Raw genomic sequence first — 20,558 nt, forward strand, 5'->3', positions numbered from 1 at the left:
AACTCTGGGCCAGCCCCAGGTATTCTCCTTCCAGCACTTTACATCTATCAAGTGTTCTGGCTTTAGGAGGTAACAACAACCTGCCTGAGTAGTCCATGTACAGTCACTGCATGTCTGCAGCTCTGGATGGCTCATCAAACCCGAGGTGCTGGGCAGGGGATGAGTTCCAGGCACAGCTGCAGAGGCTGAGAGCAGTCCCATCCAGCGAGTGCTCTGCGCTGGAAGGAGACGCTTTTTGCCTTAGAAAAAAAATAGTGTTTAACTTCTCCCTGGGAAACAGTTCCCACACCGTTTGCTGCAAGTAGGGCAGTCTTGAAATATCTCAGAAGCTACAACAGACAAGGTGAGAAACTTGTAACATGCTCTGAAATGAGGTATGTGAACATTTTAGGCAAGTAACTAAGGGGAGAGCCAAGTAAGAACCCAACAGCCTGCTGTTGTCAAGAGCAACCCCACTTCCTCCACATGCAACCATGGCTGAGGTCTCCCAGTTTCCTTCATCCCTCCTGTATATGTACCACACTTGCTGTTTTCTGGCATGTTAGAGCTTATAGAATGTGCTGACATACGTAAAAGGATTTTTTTCCAACAACAAAATTCCAAAATTTACAAATCCAAGAGACATAATTCTGAGAATTGGGTGAAAGAGATGGAAAACAATTTCTCCTGTAAGATCCTAGTTCTCTTTAAACCCCAGATTTAAGAGGTTTGGTCTGTTCAAGTTCCATCCCTTTGCCTTTCCAACAGCAGTGAGTATTTGGTGATGGTATTTAACACAGTGCTGTGTTAATGAAGAGTTTGCAACCAAAAAGCTCATCCATCTCATAGAGCATTGCAAGAGACTAAAGTAGATCAAAACAGCATTTGGGTCAGTTGGTAATTTACTGTGGCATGAGAAGATTAAAAGCAGTTCTCATCTCTTTTGTCTCCTTTTGTATATTCATCTATTTTGTAGCTCTCATGCCGTACAGTTTCCACTTCCAGTGGAGATCTGCCAAATAACATAAACTTTCATGAGAAAAAGTTATTGCACTGACAACATTAGACAGCTGGATAAAAGCTGATTCCCAGGCAGCCTCTCCTGGTCCTTGTTCCAGGTGCAGGACTCCTAAAAGTCTGTGGCACTGGAAGCATTCGAAAGGCACAGAGTCCTGCAGAGCCAAAGCAGACACAGCCCACCTGACACCGAGCACCCCTCTGGCTCAGCTGCCTCTGTCCCATCACACCAAAGCTGCTGGTTGGCAAGAGCTGCTCTTTATCAACATCATACATAATTATGCTAGAAGTTTTGTTTCAATAAACACATCATATTGAACACCACTGTTCCTTAATTTAAATCCAGACTTCCTCATCACAGAGTAGATGCTGTGTGGCTTGGCTATTGGCACTGGTGTACAGCTCTAACCACCTCATTCCTCACCTACATTAACTCCTAATGGGTCTTTCCCCTCCTGCCCTACAGAATCTCTCCCAGCATTACCCTTCATCCTTAGCAGCAAACTGCAGCACATATGCTGCATTTGGAAGGACACAAGTGAGCCAGTGTGGCTGGATAGAGCTGAACTGACTCTAATTCAGCTGGATAACACAGCTTGTCTGGCAGGGCAAGAGCCTTTAGTCACTGCTGTTAACAGCCATGTACTCCCATACACCATCCAATAAGAGACTTTAACTGTAGATATCATATCATCCCTAAGAAACTACCCCGTAGAATTCAGTGAAAATTGGCAGATATTAAATTAGCTGACACTTGTTTATTCCTTGAACCACATGTTTGAAGCCAGAGCTGACTGCAACATTCGGAGGGTCGATGCACGATTCTCTATTACATTCCATCTATTACACATGGAACAAAAGGCCAGAAAGTGCAGACAGCAAGGGGGAAAATTCTAGTTCCACTACATTAGCTAAAGCTATCTACTGTTGGAAGCAATGATAGGTAATCTATAAAATAATTTCAACAACCCCACAATAAAAGAATCCCACTATCAGTGCAACCCAGTAGTACTAGTGGCTGAAAGAGAATTTATTCTACAGTGAAAGTTAGTCCATAAGAACAAAAAAAAAAAGATGTTTTTACAATATAAACCATATGTGTTTATGATATATATAGAGCATCATCTTTAGAAATCACTGTGCATGAATTCAGAAGTTTCAATCAAGTCAAAGTCTAGGTGACATCACAAGGCTAGACATGAAGGACAAAACTGCCTATCAACAAAAGGAACACTGTAGAAATCAAGTCTAAGCACAGTTTGACAAACACTCTGGACAAGGAACCCAAATTACTTAACTTACTGTATTTAGGATAAAATAAGTTTCCAAGTCACCCTCCAAACCAAGTCAGATCTTTTTTATTCTGCCTTCTGAAGCACAATCAGAAATTCAGACCTCAATTCTTTGTCCCTGATAACTGCTGTAGCAGCAAACTTGCAAAATCTTTCCCTGTTTTCACTTTTGGTGGTCAACCTCAGTGAAATCAGGAACCAAACTGGTGGTTTAGGCAGCCAGCAGAGGCAGGACAGACCTGCACCTCCAGCATGGCCCTTATGCTTCCAAACCAGAGAACAGCAAATGTGAGCTCTGTGCTGGCTGAGTTTCCCTTATGGTAGCATATTTGCAACTAATATTTATGACTAAGCTTATTATTAGGGATTTTAAAGTAAATGAAGGACTTGGCAGTGTTAGTTTTACAGTTGGACTTGATGATTTTAAGAGTTTTTTCCAACTTAAATGATTCTGGGATTCCCCATATATTTTCCAGAGAAGACCACACATAGTAATAATTTATTATGTTATGTGATAAGGAATCACAGCAAAGAGAAAAAAGATGAGCTGGAAAGTGTCCTTTTGTCTTTTGAAGGACTCATTTATTGGTCTATCACAGTGCTACCCAGCACCATTAACACAAAATGTAACTATGAGTATTGCCACCACAGCTGCCAAAAACCGGCTGCATCATTCCTGGGAAAAGGAGCATAGATCCAACCACAGAAAGGGAATGAAGGAGCAGTTCTAGCACATCTGTGTAGTTCTAGGAGACCCATGAGAGTGGAAGGGTTGAAGCACCATCTTCTAACATGAATTGTTCCACAGCTCTGTCCTCCACAAGACATATTTAGAAGGTGACACAGAACTGGGCTGGAGTTTTCTTCTGCAAATACCTTCAGACCCACACACACACTCCCCATGGATCTGCTCCAGCACACACACAATGCTTGTGCCTGTCAGCACCTGGCCAAGAGTCTGCAGAGACCATGTGGGGATGCTCAGTGCTGGCTCCAAATGAGACACGAAGGGAGCACAACCAGGGCTAACAGGACATGGCTGATGGATTCAGCTGCCTGGAGAGCTCTCCAGAGGGCTGCATTGCACTGCAGAAAGCCCCTCTGACATACAGTTAGAGACCTCTAAGAAAAAAGAATCACAAAGTTATTCATTTTAACTTTGCTTATTTTAGGAAGCTTTTTTTTTCCCCCTCTCCTTAAACTGCAAAGAACATTTTTCTGCTGCTCTAAATTGGGAATTAATGTTAAGTGGAATGAGTGAAGTGAGAAAGTTGGGTGTCAGATATTTTAGCTGTGGCTTCCTAGAAAGTCAGAAACATTTTTCTGTGATTTAGTGCAATTAATTAAATCAATATACTCGGAGAATTTCATGTGGTAGGTACAAATGAGACAGTCTTGTTCATCCAGAGTGATATGAAATTGCCCCTTAAATAGTATTAGAATTCTTTTAAATCATTTTTCTTACTCACAGCTGTATTTCCATTCTTTAGTTAAACAGGCTGGCAAAGTATTCGGGAAAAGGTACCTTCTATTTCAATAATTACAATGACATCTTTTTATCATTTGAATCAAGATAGTTTCTTACAGGGTTTTATAAATTATTTCGCTCCAATTCCAAATAAATGCCCAGATTTTGATATTACAATGGAGCGACTCATCATGCTAAGTGAAAACCACTTTTTACTTCTCTAACCCAGGACAAAAAAAGAGACCTGCAAGAGAGGATGAAGTTCAAAAAGGGACAGACTCTCATAGCATGGAATGTTTTAATCATTGTCAGAGCCCACGTAACAAACCACACAGGCAAAGGCACAAAACTTCCCAGGAACTTTGCTTTATTGTCTTGCCCTTAGACATTGGTACTATCAGCACTATCATTGTCCTCCTACAGCACTGCCAGAGACACCAGCAGCTCCAAGCTGCAACACTCCCCAGGCCCCCAGCACCGTGTCTGTCACCAGCACAGCCCACCCAAAACAGCAGCAGGAGGGTTTGACTCAATTCTCCTCCACATGGAACCAAACACCGGGGAAACAACACATTCCCAAGAGGAAGGTGGCTGCTGCCACCTCCTTCCTGGTTCTCCTGATCTACTCCAAAGCCCTGGGCAGGCAGACTCAAGGCAGACACAACCTGATAGCAGCTGATAAGGAGGTGTGGCTGAGCCTCCCACCCTGAACTTTTCCCATGTTCTTCCCCCTCCCACCTGGTTCCTTGTATGTCCTTTCTGCTCAGCTCTGGGCAGCCCAGATTTGGGGAGTTACAGAAAAGCAATGATAAGCACCTCAACTAACAGAAATGTGAAGCTTGGGGAGATGTTTTCTGGCTGAACACAGTCCATTTATAGCAGAACAGCCAATTCAACAGCAGGTTCAATTTAGCAGACAGAGGAATCCAGCCCTTTGATTCCTCCTCTGAATCTCTGCAGAGTCAAACATTAAAAATGATTCAAGGCAGAGATAACGCAGTTCCAGTCCTGGCAAAACCTCTTCAGCTGCTCATCATTCAGATACATTTTCGAATTCCTGAGCAGTGCAAGGAAGCAGCAGTAAAGCTTGTAGTTTATGCCTGGCCCAGTTACAAATGGAGACAAGCTATTTCTTCCTCTTTCCAAGAACTCATTCAATTGAATCCAATTTTGAAAGCTCTGGAGAATAATTTGAAATATAAGGAATTTTAGGTTCCTTCTGAGCCTTCACAGTGCCTTGACACTGGCATTATTCATCCACATCTTGTCAGTGGCTTGGAGGCTACAAATTCATGCAGAACTAATAGCAAAACAGCTTCTTTGATTACATTGTGAAGGTGTAGCTTGTGTAAGCAAATATCTGGCAAACATTCCCACTTCTGTGAAGCTCTTGCAGATACTTACTTCAAGTGGAAGTATTTTTAGTATAATTGCCATTAAATGAATTATAGGAAGCCAATATAATTTTATAACTGGTGAAAAATATTGCTACTTTACATCATGAAAATGATTTTTAGAACTGCTGCAATAGCATTTTGCCTATATATTGTCTGTCAATATATCTGAGATTCATAAAAATAGGCCAGTTTCACAGAACACTTGAAATGCAGTTTATGTGCAGCCAGAGACATTTTATATTCTGCAATATGTGCTTTCCATTCTTCAGTGTGTGCTCATCGTACCATATACAACATATACTGGGAATACAGAACTTCTCCCTCTGCATTTACTGCAATGCCATTTACCAGTGACACTGTGTCAGCTATTCAGACACCTTTAAGCATGTCTTTCAGCCAAGACATGGGATCTGTGGAGCTACTGCAAAATTTTTGGAAGATCAGCACAAAGTTATGCCTGGAGATGTTGTCTCCACCAGCCCTTTATCTGGCACAGATCATTTTTCCCATCATAAACACCAATTCACGTTTTCAGGGCAGGCAGAGCAGAAATTCCATACACAGCCTGTCCCTGCCTTCCCACTCACCACCTGCTCTCTTGATAGGGGACAGAGCAGCCAGGAGGAACTCACCACCCCCGATGAGCTGCCCCTTATCACAAAGCTAATCAGGGCAGGGATGCTGCAGCGACTTTCCTCTTCTACCTTGTTCCCCTGCAGAAACACCAAATGCACGTTCCCCTCGCACCCAACATGATTAATTAGCAAACCAGCCAGTCTGAAAATCTATAGAGGATGACAGATGGTGGGGGCTCTCAGGAGCAAGCAAACAGGACTTTGCTTCCTGTTTGTTTATTGCTGGGAACAACATCAGCAGCCCAAGGCTCCCACCTCCCCAGCAGGCACTGCCCTGCAGTTCAAAGCAGGGGCTGTGGGGCACAGCTCTGCTCCCACCTGCACAGATGCCGCCTGTCTTTCACAAATAAGAGCTCTGCAGCACGTGGGGAGAGCAACAGAAGGCAGCCTGGGAGGGTGAGGAGCTCAAGCAAGAGCAGACCCCTCTGAATAATCAGAGGAAAGAGGTGGTGAAACCCCCCCATAATCTAATGTCTGCTGCTCTCTGTCATCCAATGTGACCCATAACTCTGTTTATGAGCCACGCAGAACTTATTTTCCTCAGTATTTTTAGACTGGTCACGAACTGTTGGCTCAATAATTTGACAGCTTAATTCACAGAAGAAAAAGGAGGGGGGAGAAACCATCCCAGAACACTAATGAGGGCCGGGAGACACGGGATTCTGACGAGAGGCCCATCGCTGGTCTTGCCGTGCTGGCAAAGGGCAGTCTCAACAAACCAGCACAAACTGATTCCAGCACTACACACAGCAAGAAAAATCAATCTGTCAGTGTTATTTTGCAGAAGAAATTGCTTAAAACAACAAACTTTAATATCTAAGATCAGCAGCAATGGCTGAGTTTGCATTTGTACTCTGTTTCAGGAGGGATAAATCTGCATTTTGCTTGAGCAGTCAATGGAAGAGGAATGACTGACTACTGCCATTGCTGGTGCAAATGACCAGCAAAGACTGTAAAGATGCAAAGGTGAGGGACATCAACAGGCAAAGGAAGGCCCAAGCCATGTCCATAGAATCAACAGCCAAAAAACCCCCAAATAAACAAGCAACAAGAATACCCAACATCCCCTCCAAAAAAACCCAAGCCCCTGAGAAGGAACACAATGCACATTTTTAAATAAAATAATTCTCTGCTGATGACTTCCCCTTTGGCTCTGCAGTGATTCTGTTATCAAGCTTCCCTAATGACAAAGAAAAATAAATTCTTGTTTGCCATTCTTTTACTTCAGATAATCTGCTCTAATTGAGTGTTTTACTGAGCAATCAATTGTACTTCACTCACTTTCCTGGGTCTGAATTACAGAATTAGAAGTAAAAAAGAGCCTGCTTGTTAAGAGCACACTGTTTTCATCCTACTATCAGGATGAAGTTCACCCTGGGCAAAGGATTCCTTTTGCAACATTTAAGCCCTGTTCTGAGTGGTCAAAAAGGAGACCCTGTGCTTCTCCTCTGCACAGAACTGGAATTCCTTCTTAACCAGTTCTGAGAAGTTTTGGAGAAGTCAGCACAATCCCCAGAGGAATGACAGCTCACACAGAAGCATTAAGGGCTGCCCCATGTCAAAGTGGTTCTTCTATTTATTGCAGAAATAAACTGCAAAATAAACTGTTGTAAAACACATCAGGAAGCATAATGCAAACAAGAGAGGGAAGAAATAGCTGAAGTCAAATAGAGTATTGCCCTGTAATTTATACACAATAGGCATCATACAAAAGATGCCATATTTAGATTTAACAGAATTTACTATTCTAAAAGTTAGAATTAGCTTCCAATGCATTCTATTAGTGAAGCTGCAATGTATTAAGTTAATGTGTGAAGGCATTTTTAATATTAGGTCTGGCTACAATTTCCCATATAATGGAATGGAGAGGGAATACACCACCACAATGGACAGTTGGAAGGTTTTTTTATGGCTCTCTTGTAATGGAAGCATCAAGTCCATGGGTGAGCACTGCAATTGTGGGGAAAAGACAGCAGGATTTTATAGTATGTGAAGAACCAGAATAAGCTTCTTGGTCTCAGATTCATCTCAGTTCTTTGCCTCACTGGAGCAGCAGAAAGGGATGACTTTGGCATTTATGGAACGTGTAATATGATCTGATAAGGGATATTTGTTTTTCACTGTTGCTGGCAGCCAGCCAACTTTTGCAAATGCCAATTTAAACATTTGCCTGAAACGTCCACGTGCAGCACGTTTGGTTGTGTTTGCAGCTGTCAGACTGAGGGGCCCCCTGTGACTGGATGATCAGGAGTTGAAAATATATTCATATAAAAAGGTTGGGGGGGGGGGTGTCTAGGTTGTAGTAAAAGCTACCGAAAGAGAGACTCAAAAAAGTAAATATTCTATAGAAGTTACCAGCGTGAGGGATGGTAATGATGGGATGACTGTCATTCTAATGATAAAGCTGTGTATTCATCTTCACCTGAAAGATCCAGTGTGCTGTTGATTATTTGACTGCCAGCCCTGGAATATACTGGAATGCAACAATCCTTGTGGTTACAAGCAGACATGAAAATGCTGCCTCTCATGATGTATTTTCCATTAGAGGGAAAGCATATTTAATTTCTTTCACTTAGTCCATTTGCTTCAGGATCTTTGAAAGCACAAATGAATGTGAAAGTCCAAGAAGGACAGTATTTGCTTTCCAAACAGATTTGAATGGGTAAATGGTGTGAAAATAATTTACAGTATAATTATTTTTCTTTATGTCTGTATCTCCTGCCTGTTATTGGAAGTTCTTTCAGACCTGAAGTGTTTCTTATCACGGGGTCTGTGGTAAGATAGCAGAGGTGGAAAAGGCATGGCATTTGCTATAGCAGGTTTTTCAACAGATTGTCCACTTTGCTTAGTTTTTAAGTCTCCAGGGCAGCTCAATGTTTCTAATAAATAGTAATTAAAGGTAGGGGTAAGGAGGAACAAAAGCAGGAGACATTTTGCTCGAGAGAAAGGAAAGGACAATATCCTCCTTTTTAAAGCAGGTATATTAAAATGATACCTGCTCTGGTTTTGTACCAAGCTGCTTGCAGACTTATTTAAAAGGAACAAGCCATTTTAATTAGCTCTCCCTGGACTCACAAACATGTGGGTCTCAGGTGGTGGGGGAGCAGAGAGAAATAAATATATATATACTTAAATGAAGAGCAGGCTGGCCTTGTTGCAAGCTCTCTCAGCTCTGCTGTAATCACTTTGAACAATATAAGTCCACAGTGACCTCTGTTGTTCCTTTCATAGTGGAGATTAAAAGATGAAGCACTCGTGGTGCAGTCGGTGACCACGCTGCGAGCGGGGAAATCAATGACTCTTTCAGACAGGTCTCTGTGCAAAAACGGCTATCAGGCATGAGATAATGAATTTTAATTCAACTGTTTAAAAATAGACACTACAAAGAGAGAAATGGCCTTTTCTCACAAAAACAAGGCAAACAGGTTTTTTTAAAGCCAGAAAATCAGATGCCTCTCATCTTAGAATAGACCTTGAATTACATTTTCCCCCCCCACTTCTTTTCTGTTTGTGTACTTCTTTCATGCACTAAATCCATTTGTAGGAGAATGTCAAGCAGTCCCCTACATGCTCTGATGTTCCATGGATTCTCAAGGATAGCTATCACCATCACCACGTCACAAAAAGCCCATGAGCTGTGGGTGTTCAGGGACAGGAATTGATCCTAAGGCAGCTTTCCAGGGTGGTGGAGGATTAGAATAGAACTGTCCCTGGGTTACTTCTGATATGTTAAACTGCTCCATATTTCATCAGCACCTGCTGTTTCACCTGAAGACCATCAGGAAAACAAGCAGCATTTTCCCATAGTACAGATACAGACCCCTAAGACAGTGCAAAGCCCAAGTAGGACCTGAGTGTCCGGGTTCCTCTAGGAGGCAACAGATGGCAATATTTTTAAATAAGTTGAAATCTGGCTTGTCTGCACATCAGCCTCACTACTCATGATAAAAATGCAGCATGCAGGGGTTGGATACTCACCTGCACAGATGTGAGACTGGCCTCAGTCACGCCAAACTTTCCTTGGCATTCGGGTTGGAGCACTGCTTTTCCCACAGCCCAACACCTTCTGTGTTGCTGAGGTTTAAAAGTCAACATCAGCTGAACTTGGAACTGAATCAATGTCATTTGAATGTTCCAGCCACGCTCCCTGCAAGGGGAACCTTTGAAGGCTTGTTTGCCTTCTGTGCTATCCCAAGCTGCTCAGGAGTGATAAGGAATTCCTCATGAAAAGAAGCTCAAGACACTATTTATTTTTCCTTCATGTGTAACAATAACAAACTGTATATTGATCCCTTTTTTGGAAAATAGCCTCCATTTGTGACTCAGGAACAGCAGCCAGGCTAATTGCACAGTGCAGTTTGTTGTTTGACCTTCTACTTTTATCTTTCCTGGCCATTTCTACAATTCCTCCAGAGACCCCCAAATGTTTGAGTAGGTGATACCACACAACTGGATCGAGAGGAACAAACAGCAGCGAACTTCTGTCAACACTGAGCATAACTGAGCAATGTAAGAGTACACCAGCAGTCCTCAGGCTGGATCTCACGTGTCCCTCATGGAAAGAGCACCATTTATTTATTTGTTTAAACACGGGAACGTTTACAAAGACCATCAACTAATCAAAGTGCCATAAATAAGCCACTGCACAAATGAAAGTCATGCTGAGCACAACCAGCCACCAGGACTGTGAGGGAGTTTCCTGGTGTTCATGCCTGTGGGGGAAAAGCATTCCTCCTGTTCCTAACACAAGGCCTGGAACTCTACCAGAACAGCTTAGATCAAGCACCACAGATGAAGGTATCAACAGATCCAGCAGATGCTTGTTAAAAAACATTCAATACCGAACTTTACAACTTCAACCTGAGCATATTTACCAGTGCAGTTCTTCCCCTTTGGAAATTATCCAAAGGGCTTGATTTTCCAATGTATGCTCTCACTATTCAGGAGTTTTCAACCCATTGCTTTTTTCCTGCAGTTTTTGCAGCTCTAGATGTGATGTTTGCTGCCTAACCCCCTCTCTGGGGCACAAACTGTTCTGTGAATGTAAGGAGAGAGCTGATGGAGTGCTGTAACTGATTATGTGAGATTGTCTGGCATCAACTATTGCTCAAATCCAGTTATGTAAGACTCTGAAGTATTTAGAATAACTAAAAATAACCCCTCCTCCAGCTGGCTCCTCTCTGAACCATTATCATCTAAATAATGATAACAGTGGGGGGCCAGAGGCTGTTGTCAGATACAGCCTGGGTGGAGGGGGAGAGGGGGGCTGTAAAACCCTCTCCCATTACTACTGCACACTAGGGTGAACAGAGCCACTCAGAAAATTCAATATATATATATATATATCAGCATACCAATTCATTATTGGGGTTTGCAGGTTGATTGGCAAGGCAATGGATGCTTGGTAATGTCTTGAACTGCTTCTTTTACAGGACACAACACTCAAAATCACCACCTGCAAATCCTTTAGTAATTAATGTTACCACACACGAGGCTTGAAGGAATGGCAGTCAAGATACGTCCATCTCCAAGAAAGGTAAAAGAACTAAAAAAATCCAGGCAAAGTATCCTTGTTTATCACTTCCCAGTAACATTGCTGCTGTGCCTTTGATATGCTTGAGTCCTATCCCACTTTTATGGAAGTTAGGAGGACCTCTCCTCACCTGGACTTACATGTTGAGGTTCCACACCCAGGCAGGTTCAGGCCCCAGTTCTAACAGCGATTTATGCAACTCTGAGTGAAGAGTTTCACCTGTCCCTTTCCACACTTTCACCTCTAAGACCACAATTTAGTTAGAAGGGTTTTTTTCCCCCCTGCACTTTGCACAGCACCAAATACATCTGCCCAGCCAAGCTCAAGAGAAGCTCTAGGAACGACCATCACACAAATGGCAACGGTGGCAGATGGAAAACACTGTTGATTTTACAGCAAATGAGGAATTACAGAGTGTCCCAGGCTGATCCATCAGTGACTCACCACAGTGATTCTGCCTTCCTTCCAATAATAGCTCTGCAGCACAACTACACTTCTAAGCCATCAGGAGCAATATTTGCCTGAATATTTTTCAGAATATGTGTCTGGGGCAAAAGCTGCAGCTGTAATGTCAACAATTAAAAATATTCCCCCTCATGCAGGGATTTCGGACAAAGCTTTATGCACCAGACACCTCCTTCTATTTTGAATATCTGAGCTGCAGCAGGTCTATTCCACCACAATGAATTGCACCCGTGGTGATCGCTGGGAAGTGAGAAACTGTTGGATTATTTAAATTATGGGAACTGAACGGGTATACTCAAAGTTAGGAAAAAAATGCTCGTTCCTTCTGATAATAGTTTTATTTATTAATGAAAGTCATCATGCTCTAATGTCATCTAAATTAGCCTCAATTAATTTGTGAATTAATCAGGTGTGTTCCTGGTAATTTCTTTTTCCTATTATACTTTTCGAGAATCTTCAAATGATAAAAGGAATTTTAGTACAAAGACATGGAGAGGTCTCTTTATAATAGACATTCAAGATAAGAATAGAATAGATACAGAAGTCACAAGGGTGAATCTCATCCAACTGCTTTGAAACCACATATTAGAAGTCAATTATTATATCAAAGTCACCACAAATCATCAAATATCCTCATTAGCCACTATTTTTGTTTTGGTTTTGATTTTCAAAAGTGATAAAGGCTAATGCAATTTCAAGTTTTTCATCCAAACTCCAAACCATCCCCAGCAGCAGATTTAGAGTATCTGGACACTGAAAGGGACATGTGACTGGGGAAATATTTCTAAAAATATTGTGTGTGTGCCTGGGCCTCAATGACACAAGAAACCTTTGAGGACAAGTATCTCCTCATTCGTGTTAGAACTTTATTTGCACCTGAAGAAGATCAGACCAAGAGGGATTAAGGGGTTTGTGTTGGCATTTTGCATCGGGGTGGATTTCAGCCACCGACAAAAAGGAACAAAACAATGAGCAACCAAAACTGTAAAAGAAGGTCCTCAGGGTGCTGCCCTTTGCAACACCAGCCCTGAGTCCATCCCTGGCTACCCCGGGATATGGCCACAAGGTGCAGCAGGTGACACTTCTGCCCAGAATGGCTTTGGGGTGTGGAGGGGGGATTCATTTGTTAATCAAAATAAGAATGACAAGCAGTCAGTAGATTTTCTAGAGGGGATTTAAAGTGGAAAAAAAACCAAAACAAAACAAAAAACTCCCAGAAAGGAATAGTACAAAACTGTATTTCTCTCTCCACTTTCCAAGAATTGCCAGAAGGAGTCTTTGAGCTGCAGCTGATGTATACAGCGAGGCTGTTTTATCTAAATCAACTTGCTACAGTATATTACACATTCTTTACTATTATTTTGATGTTTCTAAAAATATTATTGTGAAGCTGTATAATCTGATACGAAATTACATCTTATTTTGCCACAGAAGGAGGGAAAAAAAAACAAAAAAGAGAAAAGATACTGATGCCACTGACATGTTTGAGAACACATGATCTGTTTTGATAGCACATTGTATTTACAAAGCCTGTCCCCAGGCGGGCTGTGCTAAAATGAATTTGCAATCAAAAGGCACACGGTCAGGATAACTAGGAATTATTCTGGTACCTTTCTTTCTAGCAGTACAGGAATGACAGAAGATCCAGAACATGCATCCAAATATATATCCTCGGAATTTAATTAGAGAGAATTATTCTTGCCTACCTAGGATAATTGCAACATTATGTTTTGATGGCTGTTAGCATCACATATGCTTACAGATTAATAGTGTTTCTTCCATGTCTGCTTTTGATTTAATCAGGCCATCACTCATTACAATCATGCATGGCTGGTTCCACAAGATGAGAACGTATAAAAAACAACTTGCCTTGTGACAAACAGACCTGGAGCTCCTTGGCTCTGGCACTCTGCTTAGCACTGTCTGTTCTCAGCTGCAACAGTGAATTCACCAATGGTGGTGACAAAATCCACACCTAATCTGAAAGTGGGCATTGCCAGAGGCTCAAGCCAGGGGGGCTCAACCCAGTGGTCAGAATTCCCTCGTGCATCCTTTACTTGAGGGCTGCAAATCCACTGAAGGCCGTGCATGTCTCGCTCATGCAAAGTTCTTTGGCAGAAAGCTCCTGAAAGGATTGTTAAACACACACTTGGATAGCCTGGGAATGAAACCACGAATGAGTTGGGATTTGTTGGCACACAGCCAAGCCATGGGTATGTGTTTGTGATCAGCCCTTCCCAAGGCTTTTGGTCAGCTACGTGGTCTGGCTCCTGGTTGCTTCTGTGCTGTGCAACAGCATCAAAACACAGGGAAACACTTGTGGGTTTTTGTGGTCTTTTATATATATATTTAAAAAATGTAAAAGCCTGTGGTTTTTACAAAAAAGTAGCATGTGGCTGCTTTTAAGCACAAGTGGTAACAGTGGGACTAGATTTACACAAAGAATTAGACATAGGTTTAGCTACAGAGCAAAAACAGAGACTGTACCTGCATTTGAAGTCCTACTGAGCAATTCATAATGGTACTTCTAAAAAACAACCATAACAGAAGATACATCACTAAGTTAAAGATTCCTGAACAATTCTCTAAACTCTACAACATCACCAAGAAATTCACCGAATAACCAACCTCAGCTTGGATGAAGCAACCAAACACAGATCTAGCAGAGCACCCCAAACCCCACCAAAAGCTCAGGGGACTGCATAGTGGTGACTTTTTTTCATGTGAGAGACATGGCAGAAACAATTTTCATGCATTTCCAAATAAATTTAAGAGTGTGTTTTTTAAGTAGTAGTTCAGTTTCACAAATGCTGGCGGATCAAACTTGTCCAGAACTCTGCATTATTTGAAGCTGGTATTTTTTCTCTCTCTTTCCTTCTCCTCTGCCTCCTTCCTCCATGCAATCCTTCTGAAATTAAGCTTCAATACCTAGGACACACATCTTTTAATACAACCCAGAAGCCACGCTCACAAGCATCCGTAAAGCAAAATACACTCAGTGCCTGAATGCTAATGCAGCAATTAATCATTGTGATATCCTTGCTCTCTCCTCTGCTCATTTTCCCTTGATTTTTTGATGTCAGAACCAACTCAGCACAAGACCACACTTTTTAAAAAATCATCTTTCAAGTAGCAACATTAAGCACTTCACAGTGGAAAGCAAACACATCAATACATATTACAGCATTCATGGGATAGTGAGTGCTATAGTTAAAGCAGCAAAGGCACATGTGCTAAACTCCTTTTTTCACTCCCTCAGAAAAAACCAAAAGCAACCTGGACACAGCAGCAGCTTTCTTCACAGAACCTACTGTGCAGCTGAGCTGCCAGGAGAAAACAGTGTTACTTCTTTCTGACACCCCAAACAACCACCACTGTAACTGTGCAGCCCTACGCAGGTGTCTGAAGGGAAACAGCTCCTGTTTATTCCTCCAAAAGCACCACACAGCCACAAAGCTTGTGCCAGGGCGAGCTGGGCGAGGCAAAGCTCTCCCATTAGCACAGCATGGCACAGAAAGCACCACTGAGGAGGCCAAAAGCGACTACAAAGCAAAAGGAGAACAAGGGCAAAAATAATTTCCACCAACAATATCTATTTTGAGGGTTCCACGCAAGTTTTTTTGTTTAAGCTTTCCCTTACCTTTGGAAGCACAACAGGAGCTCAGAACATGCAGAGCAGGAGACTCCTGCAGCAGTAGGTGATGAGGGAGGGTTGTGGTGTGTTCCAAAAGGGTTGTGCTGTGTTCCAGGAGGGTTCTAGAGTGTTCTGGTGTCTCCCAGCATTCCCCCAGCACAGGTGGGGCCAATAACGAGATCTCATTAGCTCCACATGGGCAACGGCTCCCACCTGGGGTACTCTGGTGTTCGGGGAACACTGTCACAGTGTGGGGCACATTTGGACAGGGGCTGCACTCCCAGAGGGAGTGTGTTGTGTTCAGTGCGGCCGCATGAGCTGCACGGCTCGTGTGTGGGGTGCACGGCTCATGTGTGGGGTGCACGGCTCATGTGTGGGGTGCACTGCTCATACATGGGGTGCATGGTCATACATGGGGTGCATGGTCATACATGGGGTGCACTACTTGTACATGGGGTGCACTGCTCACGCGTGGGGTGCACTGCTTGTGCATGGGGTGCACTGCTCACATGTGGGGTGCACTGCTCATACATGGGGTGCACTGCTCTTACATAGGGTGCACTGCTCATGTGTGGGGTGCACTGCTCACATGTGGGGTGCACTGCTCACATGTGGGGTGCACTGTTCATACATAGGGTGCACTGCTCATGTGTGGGGTGCACTGCTCATACATGGGGTGCATGGTCATACATGGGGTGCACTACTTGTACATGGGGTGCACTGCTCATATATGGGGTGCACTGCTCATACATAGGGTGCACTGCTCATGTGTGGGGTGCACTACTTCTACATGGGGTGCACTACTTCTACATGGGGTGCACTGCTCACACGTGGGGTGCACTGCTTGTGCATGAGGTGCACTGCTTGTGCATGAGGTGCACTACTCACTCATGGGGTACACTGCTCATAGATGGGATTCACTGCTCACAAGGGTTCATGCTCACACATGGGGTGCACTGCTCAGAGGAGGCCTGTCATACATGGGGTGCACTGATCACACGTGGGATCGCTCACAGGGGGTGCATGTGCATGGTCACACATGGGGTGCAGTGTTCATACATGGGGTGCATTTCTCATGTGGGGTGCATGGTCACACATGGGGTGCAGTGCTCACACATGGGGTGCACTGCTCACAGGGGGTGCATGGTCATACATGGGATACACTGCCCATACCTGAGGTGTGTTTCACATGTAGGGTGCACTGCTCACACGTGGGGTGTGTCACTCAGGGGGTCACTCATGGGGTGCCCTGCTCACAGGGGCTCATTTTTATACATGGGGTGCCCTGCTCACCCCCAGGGCACACTCCCATGCCTGGAGCACTGCTGGCACTAGGGTACCACCGCTGGCAGATGTGCCAGCCCAGTGGGTTGGTGACAGCTCTCCCCATTGCTTAGCAACAGCGTCCTGCCCTGGGAAAACATTCAGCCAGCGAGGATGAAAATTCCCACCTCATGTTTTGAGGCGTTGGGCACGGAGATGCACACGTGGCAATTAACATTCATTTATAAGAACAACAAAATGATTAATCAGCTGGGATTGCAAATGATGTACCCGCACTTGAGGTTCATTTTGGTTTGCACTCTGCGTGGTATTTAGCCAACCTGTGATTAAAGGCCAAGTTCTGAGGCCTTGAAGAATAAACTTCAGCTTTGATGTCATTGATAAAGGCAAGATATTTCACAGAATTAGACTTCGTGGGGAAGTAAAAAGAAATTAGGTGTTTTGCTTTTTGTCAGGGATTATGAAATCCAGGAGTATTTTAAATTCTGTGAAGGTTTGTCCTCTCCACCACATATGGGACAGAGGATTTTATTAGCAGAGGAGGGAAGAGGGACAATGTAGAGCAAGATTAATAAAACTAAAATGCAGAAATCATAATGACAGGAAAACAGTGTTTTGCTATTTCAAGTTAAAGGAGCTTATTCATTGTAGTATTGATCCCAGTGTATCCAGAGAATGCCATGCATATTCAGAAGCAATGAATAAAATCATCTTGCATTGCTCAGTACTTGCTTGTAATGATATTTATCACTTTTTTATCATCATGGCTCTCTGATTTTTCAACAAACAGTTCATGTTGATTTATGGAGAAGAACTAAACTTTCTGCCACGCTTTTGGTTATTTCCCTGTCTTACTCCTGAGTAATTCTGTTGTACTTTGCCAGACTTTTGCATCCAAAGCTATGGATCACCTACCAACTTGTTACAATTTGTACTTGAGTACAGCAGTTGCTGAATACCTTGGTATTCAGGTCAAAACTTGGGACCATAATCTACTGACTGAGAAAATAGTGCTACTGCCTTTAAATTACCAATGGTAAATGGATAAAATAATTCCTTAACTGAAGTGCTATTAAGCTACAGCGTTAGAGGAGAAAGACCAGGTTCCCATCAAGGTTTCTTTCCATTACCTCAGGTCTGTCATGTTTATTACTCTGAATCTTTTGCTAGAGAATCAGCATTAGTAACTGACACAGCAAACTAGAATGAAATTCCCCTCCCAGTGCAGAGGGCAAAGCCAGATCTGTGATCACTTCTATCCCTCCTTCACACAGGGTTGGCAGCACCTCGGTGCACGCAGATATCACCAGACTGAGCTTTTCCTTGCAGTGGTACAAAGCTACTTCACATGAGTTTTCACTCTGCCAGCCACAGTGTGTCGAATTGGCAAGATTTATTCTCAAAAAGAATTTTAATAGGAGAAAATGATAAAGTTCACAACAGATATCATTTGCATTAGGTCGTTGAACCAACGTGTGTGACATTTGCTCTGTCAACCGTCAGTTTGCAGATGAGCAGCAACAGTCAAGGACTTCATACTTCAGCCTGAGCCTTGCTAAGAATAGTTCTCCTGATAATTAAACACTAATGTTCTTTCATGAGTACATTATAATGAAATAAATTGCTTCAAGGGAACAATAAACTACAGGCAGCATCTGAAGCATTTTAACAGCACAGAGCATTTGGCTGCTGCAAGATTCACTGGAAGAGGAGAAAGGTAATAGCATCTCAGAAACAATTTAGAAAACAATCTTCTAAACTTTTCAGTGTTTGTAACAACAAACTGGGACACTCCAATGTGGGATTTTACTCATTCTCAATGACTCAGTGCCACCTGGAATGGAAACACACGGGTGATGCTCGTCTGTGAAGCAGAGTCTCCCTGCAAGGACAGCGTTGGGCACGGTGACTCTGGGGTCAGGGGGAGGTTAAGGTAGGTTTGGGACATGTGGTGTGCCCTGAGGACATCCCAAAACATTTCTCTTCAGTTTTCCTTGCTTAACTCTTTCTGTAGCATCTCTCTGCTGTATTTTGGACATGAAGACTGCCTGTAAGTCAGCTGGGTTAACATTACCCTCTGTGGTGCAGGTAGCTCAGATGATGTGTTAGTGGTGGACTTGGCAGTGTGGGTTTACAGTTGTACCTGATGATCCTAAAGGTCTTTTCCAACCTAAATGATTCTACTATACATCTGTGAGAACCACTGCACTGTTCCTCCAGCCCCCAAAACCAATCACACTTTGGGCTAAGTGCTTCTGTCCTGCATGGAAACCCTTGACCCTTTGGCCCCCATGGTTAAACTGAATTCGAGTGGTGCTTGATGCTTGGAACTGTGAGGAGCTGTTCACAAGACTCAAGGTATTTTTACACAACTGTGATTTGCAGGCTCAGAGGCCTGAGCTCCCTCTGAAGGAGGGGGTGTTGAAAGCCCTGTGCTGCCAGGGAGTCTGTCTGGCCAGGACAGCTCCCTACAGCATCTCCTGGGACACAGCTCACAGCAAATCCAATACAAATGCCAGACAAAAGCCAGGCTCCTCACACAGCAACATGTAATTGTCTTCTAAAGCAGGATAAATGAAATTATCATTGCAGCTTCCTACTACTTAAGGTGTGCTATAGAAATATTTCTAAAGAATTGAGAAAGTGTATTGCATATGTGTTTTCAGTGAAATGAAATTGTGCGTGTACCTCCCTAATTTAAGATATTATCCTGCCATTATCAAACACTTTAAAGGTAAGCAGTAAGCACAGCAGTCAAAAAAATTTATCTGTCTATTCTCTTGCTGCAGGGCAGCAGAAAGGGGTTTTGTCTTTCTGTCTTGGCTACTTCAACATTTGAATGCTTGTGGAAAACACATATTTCAGTCCTAATGCTTTTAAAAGTAACTGGGTTGAGCCTCCTCTGCTTGAAAATTGTTAGCTGCTACAAAGAGTTGATACTATGCATGTTTTAAAAGAATAAAGCATATTCATTTTTATGGTGCAATTTCCAAGCAGTGGAAGCTGTTCATGTTAAAGACTATCTGGCATCCTGCTCAGAAGAGCTATTGTGATTGTTGCTAGGAATATAAAAGTATACAGAGATCACGTTGAGTCATGTGGAACACAGGAGAGAAATCTTCCTTCTACTGCTCTTTGAGAGTGGCACAATTGCTTGTACATTGGCCTTTATCCAAGACAGATGGATTATCACTAGAACAAATTTCAGTAAACCCTCCTTGCATTTACATAATGTAAGTTTCTAACATTTAACCAATTAAAAGAATTGGTGCTTATAGCTTTAAAGAACTTGTGGGTTAATTATGGCTCTCTCTGTGGATATGATGGAAGTGATAAAATAAAGCACTTTGGTACTTAAGGAACCTGCTCAGTGGTTTACACTACATGGAGCAGAATACTTTGTTGAAGGCCTTTTTTTACTTGAGGAAGAACAATCAGTGCTGAATTTCTATTTGTTTTCAATACACAAATCCCCTTCCCTCGTATCTGTTCTATCAGTGGAAGTCTTTTAGGATGCAACTGACTTTTTTGAAGTTATGAATATACAGTTCTGTTTTATGTGAAGAAGCTCAAGACAGCATTTCTTGGCTGTATTCTAAATTTTGCCTCTTTATTTGAACTCTACACGTCCTTACAGTTCAGATATACACAGATCCTTTGCAAGAGTCTTCACACCAGTAAGAACAAAGCTGTGTTTTGGTTGAAGTCTGTAACTCAGTATAGAATAAGTTGAGAAAGTATTTAATTTATTTTTTTTTCAATTATCTTGGTTTCCTTTCTTGTTGTGACTCATTTCATTCTGAAGATGCTTTTTCTTTTAGGGTAAGAAAATAGACATTAAAACTCTTAGAGAA

The 20,558-nt window shown here is 42.7% G+C and overlaps 2 long non-coding RNA genes across 3 annotated transcripts in view; both read right to left on the reverse strand.

The window, feature by feature from the left end:
* LOC135424362 (uncharacterized) overlaps positions 1-15,645 on the reverse strand; it is a 108,136-nt gene extending 92,491 nt beyond the window's left edge. The window contains exon 1 of the long non-coding RNA XR_010435173.1: positions 15,427-15,645. This is a non-coding gene — a long non-coding RNA (uncharacterized LOC135424362). The remainder of the gene's footprint in view (positions 1-15,426) is intronic.
* The window catches only part of LOC135424205 (uncharacterized), a 326,168-nt gene that overhangs the window by 216,620 nt on the left and 88,990 nt on the right, over positions 1-20,558 (reverse strand). The window lies entirely within an intron of this gene.

Source organism: Pseudopipra pipra, chromosome 18 (genome assembly GCF_036250125.1).
Source record: "Pseudopipra pipra isolate bDixPip1 chromosome 18, bDixPip1.hap1, whole genome shotgun sequence".
NCBI classification, from domain to species: Eukaryota; Metazoa; Chordata; class Aves; order Passeriformes; family Pipridae; genus Pseudopipra; species Pseudopipra pipra.